The 14,807-nt window shown below is 38.0% G+C and overlaps 2 pseudogenes; both read right to left on the reverse strand.

Moving 5' to 3' along the window:
* Nucleotides 1-682: 682 nt before the first annotated feature.
* Nucleotides 683-2,928, reverse strand: LOC124885158 (annotated as a pseudogene).
* A 2,514-nt stretch (nucleotides 2,929-5,442) lies between these two features.
* Nucleotides 5,443-8,973, reverse strand: LOC107879589 (annotated as a pseudogene).
* Between the last annotated feature and the right edge of the window lie 5,834 nt (nucleotides 8,974-14,807).

Genomic DNA, 14,807 nt, shown 5'->3' on the forward strand with positions numbered 1-14,807 from the left:
AAGAAAAGTCTATGAGCATGATTGGTGCAGAAATCTTGACGAAAGCTTTTCAAGTGAAGAATTAGAAAAGGAAAACACCTTGAGCTTGGTAGAACCCATTTTCCACGAGAATGTGCTCTGTCGATGTAAATAGTTCATATATTCTACCACTGATTCATTTAGTCCAACTAGACAAATATTGTGAACTACAAATTACGCAAAGAAAAATCTACTACTGGGAGGGAAATGGCGTGACCTACGCTATTCTTTTTGAGACCCCTTCATCCTTTACTTCTCCGTAGTTTAAACGCGACTTAGAAGGAACTGCAACTCTACATTCAGTTCTTGTTTCCTTGCAAATGTTTTCGTCTTTATGTTCAATAAAATGCCTTTTCTTGAGGGGAACTAGCTTCACAAATTTATGAACTGACATTGTGGTTGAGTCATATTACTTAAGTAATGATTAACCTGAAATTATTACTACTCAAGAACAACTTTATATAAATGAAAAACAATGATGTCTTTATTCATAAAGTAACATACACTTAGCAAAAAATCAAAATCTATGAAAGATGAAGGCTTATATTTGCATCACCGACGACATATTAGACTTGAATCCTGCAAATTCCAAAAATGAAGGATTAAGGTTAAGAGCTTTAAGGATGAAACGTAATGTTATGAAGGATAGAGATTAAGTTGAATACCTGCAAGTTACACGCTAATATCTTTTCATTCTCGTAGCAATTCTGTGTTCAAATTTTACAACCATCCTCGAAAACCAGATGGATAGTGAGATGACAACATTATGTATATTATGGACAGTCCAATAACAAGACCACAACCGAAACACATGAGAACCGCTTGCCAACTGATCAAATCTTCTTCTTCTTCATCTAGCTCAACAGGAGTTGACGCTTGCGGTACCCCATCATAGCCACCACAATCTTTTGAGAGTGGCAATCCACGTAACCCATCATTTCCTTGGTATGAACTGTTATCAAACATGTCAAATTGTTTTCCTTTGGGAATGCATCCAACAAGATGATTGTGAGAGAGATTTAAGACCTCAAGTGATGTGAGGGATACAAGCTGTTGTGGAATTTCACCGCCTATTTTGTTGGATGAGAGATCCAACGATTCAAGTATAGATAATTGGTGCAATGATGCTGGTATAACACCTTCCAAGCCATTATGAGATAGGTTCAGCGTACGGAGTCCAATGAGATCTCCAATAACGCTTGGGAGATAACCTTCAAATCTATTCCTTGAGAGATTGATAATTACTTCTGTGGTCAAAACTCGAGGAAGTTCCAGATCCAGTCCCTTTGTTGTCACTATCAAAGTATTTGCGTAAAAAATAGAATATCTATCAGCTACATACTTTCAGGTTCCACTGTTCTCACGAACGATTTTCATGGCTTGAAACTTCTCAAAAAGACTCACAGGTAAATCTCCACTAAATCCATTGGATGAGAGATCTATGACTTGAATTTTTGCAAAAACGTTGTCAGTCCTTGATTCTTTTATTGGGCCGTACAACTTATTTGATCTCAAACTTAAAATCTGCAAATCAGGAAGACCTCCTAACCAACTCGGAAAAGTGTCATTCAACTGATTGTCACCTAAATCAAGGAATTCCAAATATCTGCAATTGATCAACGATGGCGGAACTTTCCCCTGTAGATTATTCCCATACAAGTTAATGATGGTGAGTTCGTTTTCAGTAGTAAAAGTCGTATTAATTATTCCACTGAGACAATTGTTGTTTAAATCCAAAACCGCAAGTTCACTCATCTCACCCAAACAATGTGGAATTGTTCCGTTCAAATGATTGCTTCCCAAGTCTAGCACTCTCAGTGTTTTCAGATTGCGGACGGTTGAAGCAATCTGTCCACTCAGATTATTTTGAGAAATTCTAAGAGAAAATAGTCCCTGCAGGTCTAAGAGTGACTTTGGAATAGGACCTTGCAGCTGATTTTGTTTTAAATCAACTGAATACAATGATTTTGACTTGAACTCCTGAATATTGCCACTGAAAGAGTTATTGCTCAAGCTTAACAAAGATAGTGATGGGAGGGAGAATATCCAGGATGGTATAGTCCGATTCAAGTAGTTTGATCTCAAAAAGAGGAATTGTAGGTTTTGGAGTCCAGTTACATTGGATGGAATCAGACCAGTTAGGGAATTGTATGATAACTTGAGGTGTTCTAAGTTGGAAAGGTGGAAAACTCTTTCGGGCAATACCCCACGTAACTGTGCGCCTGAAAGCTGTAGCATTGTTAAATAAGAAGAGAAATTCAGAGGAATGGTGGAAGATATGTTCACCGAGTAAAGGTCAAGATATCTTAAGGAGCAGTTCAAAATTGTAAGGCCCAAGTCTAAGCCCATACGGATCAACAGTCCATATACGAAGAACTTGTAATTTAGAAAGGTGGGAGATTTCTGTTGGGATTATACCTGTAAAACCTGAATGCGACAAATCAAGATGCGTCAAACTAGATAACTCACCAAATTTAGCTGAAATGAGCGACCCAGAAAAATTATTAAAATACAAATACAGCCGTTTGAGTTTGGAGAGCTGAAACAGGCTACTGTTGGAATGAAATTTGCCTTGAAGTCCGCTGCAAGCGAGGTCAAGCTCAATTACTTGTCCCGTCGTCTCCTCACAATGAACTCCCTTCCATGAGCAACAATCTGTGCTCTTGTTCCATGAAAGAGTTGTTGGATTGTAACAAACAGAAGCATTAGGATTAATGGTAAACATGAGCTTGAATTGTATAAGAGCATGAGCTTGATGTTTGGGGCACAAATGAGGTAAGGATGAGGAGAAAACAAGTTGACAGAGAAAGGTATATAGCATTGAAAATAGTACAAGTTTTACACAATCCATTGCTGCACAGAAATGATGAAAATTAATTAAGTTGGTAGAGAGGAATTCAAGAAATGTTTGTTTTGTGTGTATTCAATAATTTTGATGAGATATATATAGTGCAAAAATGGAAATTTAGAATTAATCATTTGATGTGTTACACAAATGAATGCAGGAAACTATGAGTAGTTCACATTCTCAAGTCAATGCATTCTGTCTGTTTGTCAATTTTAGACAAAAAGGTCTTTGTTTTGGTTCCCTTAACAACCCTCCAGCAAACACACACACACACAACTTTACTTTTCTTTTTCTTCTTAACTTCTTCTCTTCTCACGATACACATGTTAACAAATTCAAATTTTAAGAAAAAGAATGTGATTTTGTTCCAATGAATACATCAAGATCGATTCAAATGTTCATTTAAATAGTAAAAGTTATCATATTATGTAAAAAAAAAAAAATAATAATCAGAAGTTAGGATAAATGAAGAGAGAATAGATTTGTGTTCAATATTTGGTAATTACTTTTCCATATTCAGATTTCCACAATTATGGATCTTGAAGTGATGAAGCAAAGAGTTGTTTTGGAGATAAATCAGGTATGAGCTTCGATAGAGTGCCTTGATGTTGGGAGTATGGACAAAGTCCCAAATATGTGACTCACCTGACAATCTTATTCAACATAGTACAATATCGTTGGTGTTAGCCCACAAGCTGCTGACAAGACTACTAAAATTTAAAAAGGGTTTGATTTGTAAGAATAAGAGTATGTACCCCTTTCGTTCCTCGAGTGCATGCCCCATTCATAATATATTTAGTTATGAAGTGTTTCACCCTTGGCGTTCTGATGATCCACAAAGGACCTGATCGACGGCTTAGTCAATATCTATGGAACTTGGTCCCATATGAAGTTGATCTCTGAAGATGACTAATTGACTACAGCTGGAAGCTGTACTTTCCTGCAAAAAATTGTTAGGCGCGGCAGTAGAGGTGCTGAACCTCGACCAATGGGAGGAACTCTAGGTTTTGTTGTTTCATATAAAAGGATCATCGACATACAACAAAACTTAGTTTTTGCAATATCAAGATTTCTCTCCATAGCAAAAGTCGTTTCATTGAAAACAGCTCAAACATTATCAAGAGACATGATCAAGTTCTCATTTTAGTCTTGGTGTGTCTTGAGTCGTGTGTTTTGCTCTTATATTGTAGATTTAATCATGGTTATAAAGGATAGTAGATGCATAGCTTGTCCAAGTCTTAACTTGAGTCGAAGCAGTTAGAGTTAATTGTTTGAGTCGTTTGTAAGTTGGTCAAGCAAGTTTTACCATCGTGTGTGGTGTTGAATCCTAGCGTTACCTAGGATTAATGGATAGAGTTAGTCAGTTGTAAGTGTGGTAGAGTTACCACATTTGTGTTGTAAATAGGGTCATTACGAGGGTTAGTAATTATATGAGTTTGTAATCACTTGGTTGCCTGAAAATTAGTAGAGTTTTGGGAAATACTGTGAGAGAGTCGTGGTTTTTCCTCCCTTGAACAAGGAGGTTTCCACGAAAACATTGTGTGTTCTTTACAGTATTGCGTTGTCCTTATTTCTATTTATATGTTACTGCATGTGTTGTTTAGGGACCTGATCCTGTTGAATTTGGTGGACTCATACATTTCATAACGAAGGAACCAGACTTTCTTTCCTGTGACCGAAAATAACTTGATTGACTGATGATTGCATGTGTTATGGTTTTCTTCTGAAATATTCGAGCAAAGGATTAAAACAAAAAATTGTTGGAAAAGGGACATTTCTCGAGCGAAAAATTTGCTGACTAGTTGATGACGAGGCAGTACAGTAAGGGAAAGTTCAGACTGAATTATTTATGCCAGAAATTTGCGCTTTGGCTCAATTTGGAAAGGAAATGGCTTATTCTAATAGACAGGATGCTGCTCTTTTTGTAACCCCTCCACTCTTTTCCGTCATTTAAACATGACTTAGAGGCAATTGCAACTCTTCGCTCAGTTCTTCCTTGTAAGTGATTTAACAGAACTTCTAGTACTCCTTGAGCTAGTCCGCTGTTGTTTTCCTGCACGGTATGATGTCCAAGGCATGTATCTAATGGATTAAAAGAGTCCAACCAGTGTATATGGAATCAAGAATGTGTGGTTCATGATTTCGCTTTGTTAATGCAAACTTGGGTAGCGATGAAAATCTATTCTGAACACAACGCCCTATTACTCAATAAATAATTAGGTTGAAACTATTACTACGTATTATATAGCAAGCAGTAATACAAGTTGGGCTTCTGTCTGTACAAGAACAACTTTAAATAAATGAAAATAATTCTGGCTGAGTCTCAAATTTAGAAAAAAATGATGTCTTTATTCATAGAGTAACAAACACTTTGGAAAAAATCACAATCTATGAAAGATGAAGACTTATATTTGCATCACCGGCGACATATTAGACTTGAATCCTGCAATTTCTAAAAATGAAGGATTAACGTTAAGAGCTTTAAGGATGAAACAAATGTTAGAGTGGATAAAAATCCCACATTGGTTGGGGAATGGACTAGCTTTTGAAGTTGAGTTAGACTCAAGATTCATTTCTTGACAACATAATGTTATGAAGGATAGATATTAAGTTGAATACCGGGAAGTTACACGCTAATATCTTTACACGCTAATATCTTTTCTTGTGCCTTTCCATTGTCGTAACAATTCTCTGTTCAAATTTTACAACCATCCTCAAAAAACAGACAAGGTAGTGAGTTGACAACATTATGTATATTATGGACAATCCAATAACCAGACCACTACCGAAACCCATGAGAACCGCTTGCCAACTGATCAAATCTCCTTCATCTTCTTCTTCATCATCTAGCTCAACTGGAGTTGTCGCTTGCGGTACCCCATCATCGCCACCACAATCTTTTGAGAGTTGCAATCCACGTAACCCATCATTCCCTCGGTATGAACTGTTATCAAACGTATCAAATTGTTTTCCTTTGGGAATGCATCTAACAAGATGATTGTGAGAGAGATTTAAGACTGCAAGAAATGTGAGGGATGCAAGTTGTTGTGGAATTTCACCTCCGATCTTGTTAGATGAGAGATCCAACGATTCAAGGACAGATAAATGTTGTAACGATGTTGGTATAATACCTTCCAAGCCATTATGAGATAGATTCAGCATACGGAGTCCAGCGAGATCTCCAATAATGCTTGGGAGATAACCTTCAAATCTGTTCCTTGAGAGATCGATAATCATGTATGTAGTCAAAACTCGAGGAAGTTCCAGATCCAGTCCCTTTGTTGTAACTATCAAAGTATTCGCGTAAACACCAGAAGATGCATCTGCAACATACTCCGTGTTCTACTATTCTCACCAATGATTTTCATAGCTTGAAAATTCTCAAAAAGGCTCACGGGTAAATTTCCACTAAATCCGTTGGATGAGAGATCTATTACTTGAATTTGAGCAAACAAGTTGTCTGTCCTTGAATCACTTATAGGGCCGTGCAACTTATTTGATCTCAAGCTTAAAATCTTCAAACCAGGAAGGCCTCCCAACCAACTTGGAAATGTGTCATTCAACTCATTGTTATCTAAATCAAGGAATTCCAAATATCTGCAATTGATCAACGATGGCGGAACTTTCCCCTTCAGCTTATTCCCGTACAAGTTAATGATGTTGAGTTGGTTTTCAGTATTAAAAGTTGTATTAATTGTTCCACTGAGGCGATTGTTGTTTAAATCCAAAACCGTAAGTCCACTCATCTCACCCAAACATTGTGGGATTGTTCCGTTCAAATTATTACTTCCCAAATCTAGCAGTTCCAGTGTATTCAGATTGCAGACGGTTGAAGGAATCTGTCCACTGAAATTATTTTGGGAAAGAATAAGAAATTGTAGGTCCTGCAGGTCTAGGAGTGACTTTGGAATAGGACCTTGCAACTGATTTTGTTTTACAGAAGCGAAATACACTTTATTATTGGATTTGAACTCCTGAATTTTGCCACTGAAAGAGTTATTGCTCAAGTCTAAATATTGTAGTGACGGGAGAGAGAATATCCAGGAAGGTATAGTCCCATTCAAGTTGTTTGATGACAAGTAGAGTACAAATAGGTTTTGGAGTTCACTTACGTTGGATGGAATTAGACCAGTTAGGGAATTGTATGGTAAAGAAAGGTCTTCCAAGTTGGAAAGGTGGAAAACTCTTGGGCAATACCCCGTGTAACTGTGTGTCTGGAAGCTGTAGAGTTGTTAAATAAGAAGAGAAATTCAGAGGAATGGTGGAAGAGATGTTCACAGAGTAAAGGTCAAGATATCTTAATTGGGTCAAGTTCTTAAGGAGCAGTTCAAAATTATAAGGCCCAAGTCTAAGCCCATACGGATCAACAGTCCAAATACGAAGAAATTGTAATTTAGTAAGGTGGGAGATTTCTGCTGGGAATACACCTGTAAAACCTGAATACGACAAATCAAGATGCGTCAAGCTAGATAACTCGCTAAATTTAGGTGAAATGGGAGACCCGAAAAAATTATTATAAGACAAATCCAGCCGTTTGAGATTGGAGAGCTGAAACAGACTACTGTTGGGATGAAATTTTCCTTGAAGCCTGCTGCAACGGAGATCAAGCTCAATTACTTGTCCTGTCATCTCCTCACAGTGAACTCCATCCCATGAACAACAATCTGTGCTCTTGTTCCACGAAAGAGTTTTCGGATTAGGAAAGCTACAGATATCAGAAACATTAGGATTAAAGGTAAACATGTGCTTGAACTGTAGAAGAGCAAGTGCTTGATCTTTGGGGCAGAAATGAGGTAACGCTGAGGAGAAAAAAAGTTGACAGAGAAAGGTATATAACATAAAAAATACAAGTTTTACACAACCCATAGCTGCACTAAAATGATCAAAACTAATTATGTTGGTAGAGAAGAAATCAAGAAATGTTTGCTCTGTGTCTCTATTCAATAGTAATTTTGATGAGGTATATAGCGCAAATTAAGCAAAGAAAATTTTTGAATGTATATTTACTGTTGGAATGCCTATGCATAAGAAGATTCAAATGAAAGCTACAACACAAAGAATATCTTTAGATAAACAACCCTCCACACACACCAGACAAACATAATTGGTTAGGATAAGGGTTTGACAATAACATTACAAGTGTGCCAGCTCTGAAGACACTCAAGAATATAACTTTATATTATAGGAATAGGACGTTACTTGCTAATGCATTAAGGTTGGGATGGATATCTACTATGAATACAGCACCTTACATAGTGTGCGCCAGCTCTAGCCAATATCCCTTGGCCCATTGTTGTTGACCATTGTTGTGGTGGACTGTTTTGGCCGTGTGGTTTCTCCTTGGTGTTCTAAACTTGACCACGTGATATTGTTGTTACTTGGTCGCTTGAGAACCATTTTATTGAAGTTTTAGTTGTCTTTGCCAAGTGTTGGAGATATTGTTATTGTTGATTGGAGTTGGCCGTTGGAATTGTTGTTGTTCTTGAAGATTGTTGTTATTGTTCTTGGTGTGGTTGTTTTTGCTCTTGAAGTTGTTCACCTTCCTTCATATATTGTTAGAAAATAAAGTGAATGTTTGATCCTAAAAGGTGAAGGAAAAAGGTGTATGTACTTGTTAGTCTTGAAAGAACCCCAACCACCAAAAGACTTTATATCACTTCCCAACCACTTTTCCATGATTTAAGGACCCATGTTTTAAGGAGAAGTACAAGAAAAAGTCAAGTTTTGAAAATTGAAAAAGGCCCCAAGACTTATTTTCCCTCCTAAAACAAATTCCACCAATCCAAATTAATTTTTGACCAGGACTTGAACATTTGAGAATAACCACTTGATAAAACCAAACCAATATGTGGCTGCCACGTCATCACTGCTACTGTTCACGCAATATTTTCGAGCTCAAAATTTTAGATTCTTAGTTTCATTTTTATTGTCCCTTAGTTTCATTGTTGATTCTAATACTAATTAGCAACTAGTAATCACCTACTTAGTTATAGATTAGTTGTTGAGTCCGTTTCTATCGTGTCTTTGTTATTTATGTGCTTTTCTTATTTTTTAACTCGTCGTAACTTCTTTGTTTCAAGTTCGTAAGTAGATTTTGTTCTGTGTCTTGAGTCAATCAAACAAGAATCTACTCCGGTTGCCAAGTAGAATTGACATCTTATTGACTACCGGAGTATAAGCAACTTTTAATATTCGCCGCTCAAAATTGTGAGGATCACAAAAGTGAGGGAATACGAGTGTTGGTGAGGAGCTTTTACCACTAATCTTGTTTGTTCATTTTGTAGGTTTAATAATATAAAGGGAACATGTCTTCAATAGTCGGGGAATAATGTGACTACAATATGGGAGACTATGATTGTAGTAAGGGTTTTTATGGCTACGAAGTTGAGGGAGATTGCGGAGGCTATGAAAATAACCATGATCAAAACTTGGGTAGATTTGAAAGTTACTGTTTTTAGGGAGAAAATGAGGTGAATAAAGTACCTAGTGCTTATGGTGACTTTGGAGATAATATAGGACCTCGTGATGGATCATATGATAACGTTGGGGCATGTGAGGAGTCTTATAATTCTCACTCCGAACCTAGATTTGGTGTTAGGTATAACCCTTTCGTTCGAAAAACTTATGAGATATATGATGAGAGTACACGTGAGGAGTGTGAATATACATATTCTCAACCTTGTAGTACTTCTTATCAAGGTCGATATAGTGTGAATGGTTATACTAGCTATAGTGGAGGTTGTCCAATGAGAAGAAGAGGGTATGCATCTCCAAGACCAAGGGGTACTCGTATGCCTTACAATATTGATCCAAGAAGGAGTGTAAAATCGGGAAAGGTGACCATTTATGGGATACCGGGCTGCCTCGTCGTGTTAAATGATAGGTACTATAGAAACTACATCGTTCCATCCATGGTTGACTACTTGGGGTTGTTTTACGATCCTTTTCTTGTTTCATACTTCTTGGACGGGTTCAAGGTTACCGAGAGGGTAAAAGTTATCTTCTCCCAATATGAATACCATGAGGAGGTGTGGTACGATATTCTTCCCTTGGCCTACGGTCATGTATACTTAGGCGCCAATTGGTTTGCACAACATCAAGTTCCTAATGTGTAAAATTGACCTAATGTTGTAAGAGACCAATGGGGAAATCACCTCATGACTTACTTGCTGCCCAAGCAGCGAAGAGAAATGCCTACCTACTCCAATCCAAATAATTATGAGAGACAAAAGATTGAGAGGAGTAAGGGAGTGCACGGTGGTAATCCAAGAGTGGAAAAAGAAGAGGTTGTGTGGAGCGAAGTGAGGAGATTACCACCAAACAGTGCTAACATTGGTTGTCCTTCTATTTCTAAGGACATTTGTGTAGGTACCAACATGGCAAGCGAAGACGAACAATTCCAAAAGAAAGTTGCTACCCAAGCTTTTGGAGGACCTTCACACCATGACAAAGAAGAATCTACTCAAGGACTTCAAGGTAAAATGGCTAACTCTTACACTTTTGTACATGTGAATGATAATTGTGTGGCTAGTAGCCCATTGAGTGTGAGTTGTAGCTTGCCTATATGTGAGTTTATTATTTCTTTGCCACTTGATTAAGATGTACATGTTGTGAGTGTGGATACACTAGTTGATCCTATTGATGACCGAATCAACTCTTCTTGTAAGATCGATTTATGTCCACCTAGTGTTGAAACCATTATGTTGAATGAAAGTACATTATCTTCTGAAATTTGTGTTGATCAACTTATGTGTGAAAATTACCCACCACTTGAGGATGTGTATGATGTAATTAATGAACCTCAAGTGTGTGATGATGTTAAAAATGTTGATCAAAGAAATAGGAGTGAACTCGAGAGCTATTCTTGGGATAATCTTGCACTTGAAATCTCTTTGAAACTTGATATCGATCTTTTAGAGAGTGATGAACGTGTTTGTTCCAAATCTGCCCGTGAAATAGATCATGCTCTGTTTAGGTATAATGTCTTGTTTGAAGATGATATAACCACTTCTAATGAACCTAGTGGTGAAAATGATGGTATAGCTTGCCTTAGAAGCTATAGCCGATATGCTAACCCACTATGGTGTGACAACATTTCAACTAAAGATGGAAATCACTTCTTGGAAGATGAAAGTACTCTTAAGGGTAAGAGATGTGTAGTCTTGGAAACTACTTCTCCTTCTACTTTGTGTGACTTTATAGTTGAGAGTACTCATGGTGATGATTGTGAAACTAGTAGTGAGTACTCACATGAGGGCTCCTTAGTAGAAGTTGACTTGAGTGATACCTTTCTCTACTCTCTATTTACTTTGGATAATATGTATGCTATTGTAGAGAGTATGCCATTTAGTTGGGGTAGAGACCACGGGAAAGGGGAGCGTTGTCTAGACCCGTGTCTATGGCCACTCTTCCCGTTTGACCCCGGTGCCAAATATAGATTTTATGATGATAGGGCACCCAACTTGTTGCTTGGTTTACATGAAAAGCAAAGTATCACTTTTGGTAAATTCCATAACCAAATCCTTTGTGCATTTTTCATTAATTATTTAATAGTTAGTTCAAGGGATCCTTGGTTATATTCTAAATATGTGCAACCTTGGAATGTTGAGGAGATTTGTCGTGCGAACCCTAACCCTCATTCCATGAGGAGTTTGTATTTGTGTGTCCTTTCTTTGGTTTTGCAAGGTTTGGATTCGAGGTCAAATCCCTTTCAAGATGGGGAGGATGATACGAGTCAAACGGCCACCTTAGCTTTTGATGACATCTTTGAAGGCCAACACGTAAAGGCTCAAGACTTGGTCACCCTGAGAGCACAAGGATACGCAAGGAAGGATCATTTTGAGCATGATTTAAAGCAATCTCGTGTGTGGAAGGTTGCTTGGTTACTTACATTGATGCTAACCCGAGAACCACAAGAATTGAAGTACGAACCATACTCGTTTTTTGAGAGCATTGAAAAGGCACCATTCATTTAAGTTATAACATACCTTGGATGCCCCTTCATTAAGGGTATTTTATACATTACATATGGTGTATTGTCACAATCCGAACGAAGGCCTGGCCGTGACGAGCATTTCGAACCATAGAGGCCCGAAACACTCCTATCTATCTGGTAATCATGCACCTAATTCATATGATCAAAGTAATGCGGAAAAACACAATAATTCAGAAACATGGTCATAAATATGAAAAGAAACAATAACGGGGATATAAGGTTCCCTCAACATCAATTAACCTCTAAACAATGTCCGAAAATCTCTAACAAACGACTGAGTCAAGTAACCGTATATAAATTGGGACAAGGCCCCCAGTAGATCCCAAAAGTGAATATAAGATAAAAGGACTGCAGGACATAAGACCTTCCGAAACATAGAAGGCTCACCACTTGTCTCTACAGCTCTGTCTGAAAGTTCTACTGATTCTCTTGATCCCTAGACTGGGCCTCTGAACCTGAGAGGTTGGAGAGGGGAGGGGGTCAGCGCAAAAGTACTGGCACGCAAAGATATCAAAACAAAACATAATATTTTTACAAAATATAGTTGAGAGCCATTATAAAGCAATTTCGTATCAAACCATTTCAAAACACATGGGTGTAATGCAATAGTTTTTTCTCAACAATAATGAAATGCAACTGAGCTAGGTGGAATACCCTACATAATTTACACCAACTGTCGAACCTCGGTTGCCGCCGAGATTACAGTATAAGTGAGGGAGAGACACACAAGATCACATAGCATGGTGTCTCGACCCAATGGTAGTGCCTAAGATCACTTAGCCCGGGATCCTACCTATAGTCCCAATTTGGGAATGACATGAAGTCAAGTACACAAGATCACTTAGCCTGGTACCAATATTCCGTATCGGCAAACACGTTTTCCAGCGATGAGCCCTTATATCTCAAACGCCTTTTTCGAGCATCCACCTTTCTCATGTAAAATCAATGCATTCAAATTTCATCTGATTCAATCACATATCATGTTTTGTAGGGTAGCGTCATACCCGACTTACAAGTCATCAATATCACATCTACATATGCATAATCATGTAAAAACCAAGGTGCTTCATCATTTACAAGTGGTGAACAATATTTATTTCAAATTCATGCTCTCTTTTGTTGATCACAATACAATATGGAGTATCGAAACATTATCATGGGAATTTGAAAACAATTTATCATTCATATTTATCAAACTTCCATGGAAAACCTCAAATCACATATGCATGGTTTCAACCATTGTATTATATAGGTAAACAATTCCCATGACATAAAGAAAAATGACTACGAAATCATATTAAAAGCAAGATATTAGAATTTGATTGAAAACCCCCATTTAAAAGCATGCATGTTCATAAAAACTACACCCATGAGATTTTAGGATAACCCCACGTACCTCTATTTCCAAGGATAATAGATGTTTCTTGAAGCTTGCAGATTGGTGATTCCAAATATGTAATTATCTTTGAAAACCTACGATCAAATCTTGAACTATTTGGGTTTTCATTTTGAAACCCTACGGAGAATCCTTCAGCACTTTTGATGAAAGAATATGTATTTTGGGGTCCTTGGAACTAAATCTCGTGTTTTAGGGCTAAGTAAGGGTGGAAAAGGACCACTTTGTCCCCAACACGGAGTGGTTAAGTCACTAGAATTCTTTACATAGGTGCCGCCCATCCCATTGCCTATGTTCACATAGGCGCCGCCTAGGCTATCGCCTATGTTTACATAGGCGCCGCCTAGGCTATTGCCTATGCTTTCCAATGGCCATGGGCGATTGGTTAGGCGATGCTTATCACTTTGAAAGGCCATAACTTCTTGCTCGGGTGTAGTATTTTAGCCAAATTGGTATCGTTGGAAAGCTAACTGGAATACCTATCATTTGACACATAGTAGGCTTCCTAATTTGACATATACAGAGAGTTATGGTCGATTGAAGTTGACACACTTTACAACGTCCACTAAAACTTAGTCGATCGAAATAGTTTCAACTCGTCCTTGAGTTGAAGGACCTCTATGGTCTATATTCAAGCTTGAGTGGATTCACATGCCACACAATAATTAACATGCCATATCGGCATAGGATTTTATGGCTTTGAGATTAACAACGCATCGAAATCATGGTCTATATTGTAGCCCGAATTGCGGGGCGTTACATTATCCCCCCCTTAGGATCATTCGTCCCCGAATGATGATGCGGGACACAGACAGACACGATTTCAAGCATAATAAAGGACTAGGAAAGATAAGATAGGAATATTACCTTCTGTATCCTCCTCTATCGAAGTAAACAAATTGGGATATCTAATTCTCATGTCATCTTCTGACTCCTAAGTTGCTTCTTTGACTTTCTGATTCCTCCACAGTACCTTTACTGAGGCTATCTCTTTGCTCCTCATCTTTCAAACCTGGCGATCTAAAATTTCAATGGGCTCTTCTTCGTAAGACAAGGAGTCTGTCACTTTGATACCCTCTACTAGCAACACCATAGAATGATCTCCAATGCATTTCTTCAACATGGATACATGGAATACCGGATGAACGGAACCCAAACTTGTAGGCAATTCTAACTCATATGCAACTATACCAATCTTTTTCAAAATCTAATATGGCCCTACATAACGAGGGCTCAATTTACCCCTTTTTCCAAACCACATAACTCCTTTCATAGGAGAAACTTTGAGAAATACCCAATCACCAATTTCAAACTCTAGTTCTCTTCTCCAAATATCGGCATAGGACTTCTGACGACTCTGAGCAGTCTTGAGTCGTTCTCTAATGATCTTCACTTTCTCCATCGCCTGATGAACAAGATCAGGCCCATACAACTGAGTCTCACCCACTTCATACCATCCTATCGGAGACCTACATCTTCTCTCATACAAAGCCTCAAAAGGGACCATCTTGATGTTGGCATGGTAGCTATTATTGTAAGCGAATTCAACC

This window comes from Capsicum annuum, chromosome 8 (assembly GCF_002878395.1).
Source record: "Capsicum annuum cultivar UCD-10X-F1 chromosome 8, UCD10Xv1.1, whole genome shotgun sequence".
NCBI classification, from domain to species: Eukaryota; Viridiplantae; Streptophyta; class Magnoliopsida; order Solanales; family Solanaceae; genus Capsicum; species Capsicum annuum.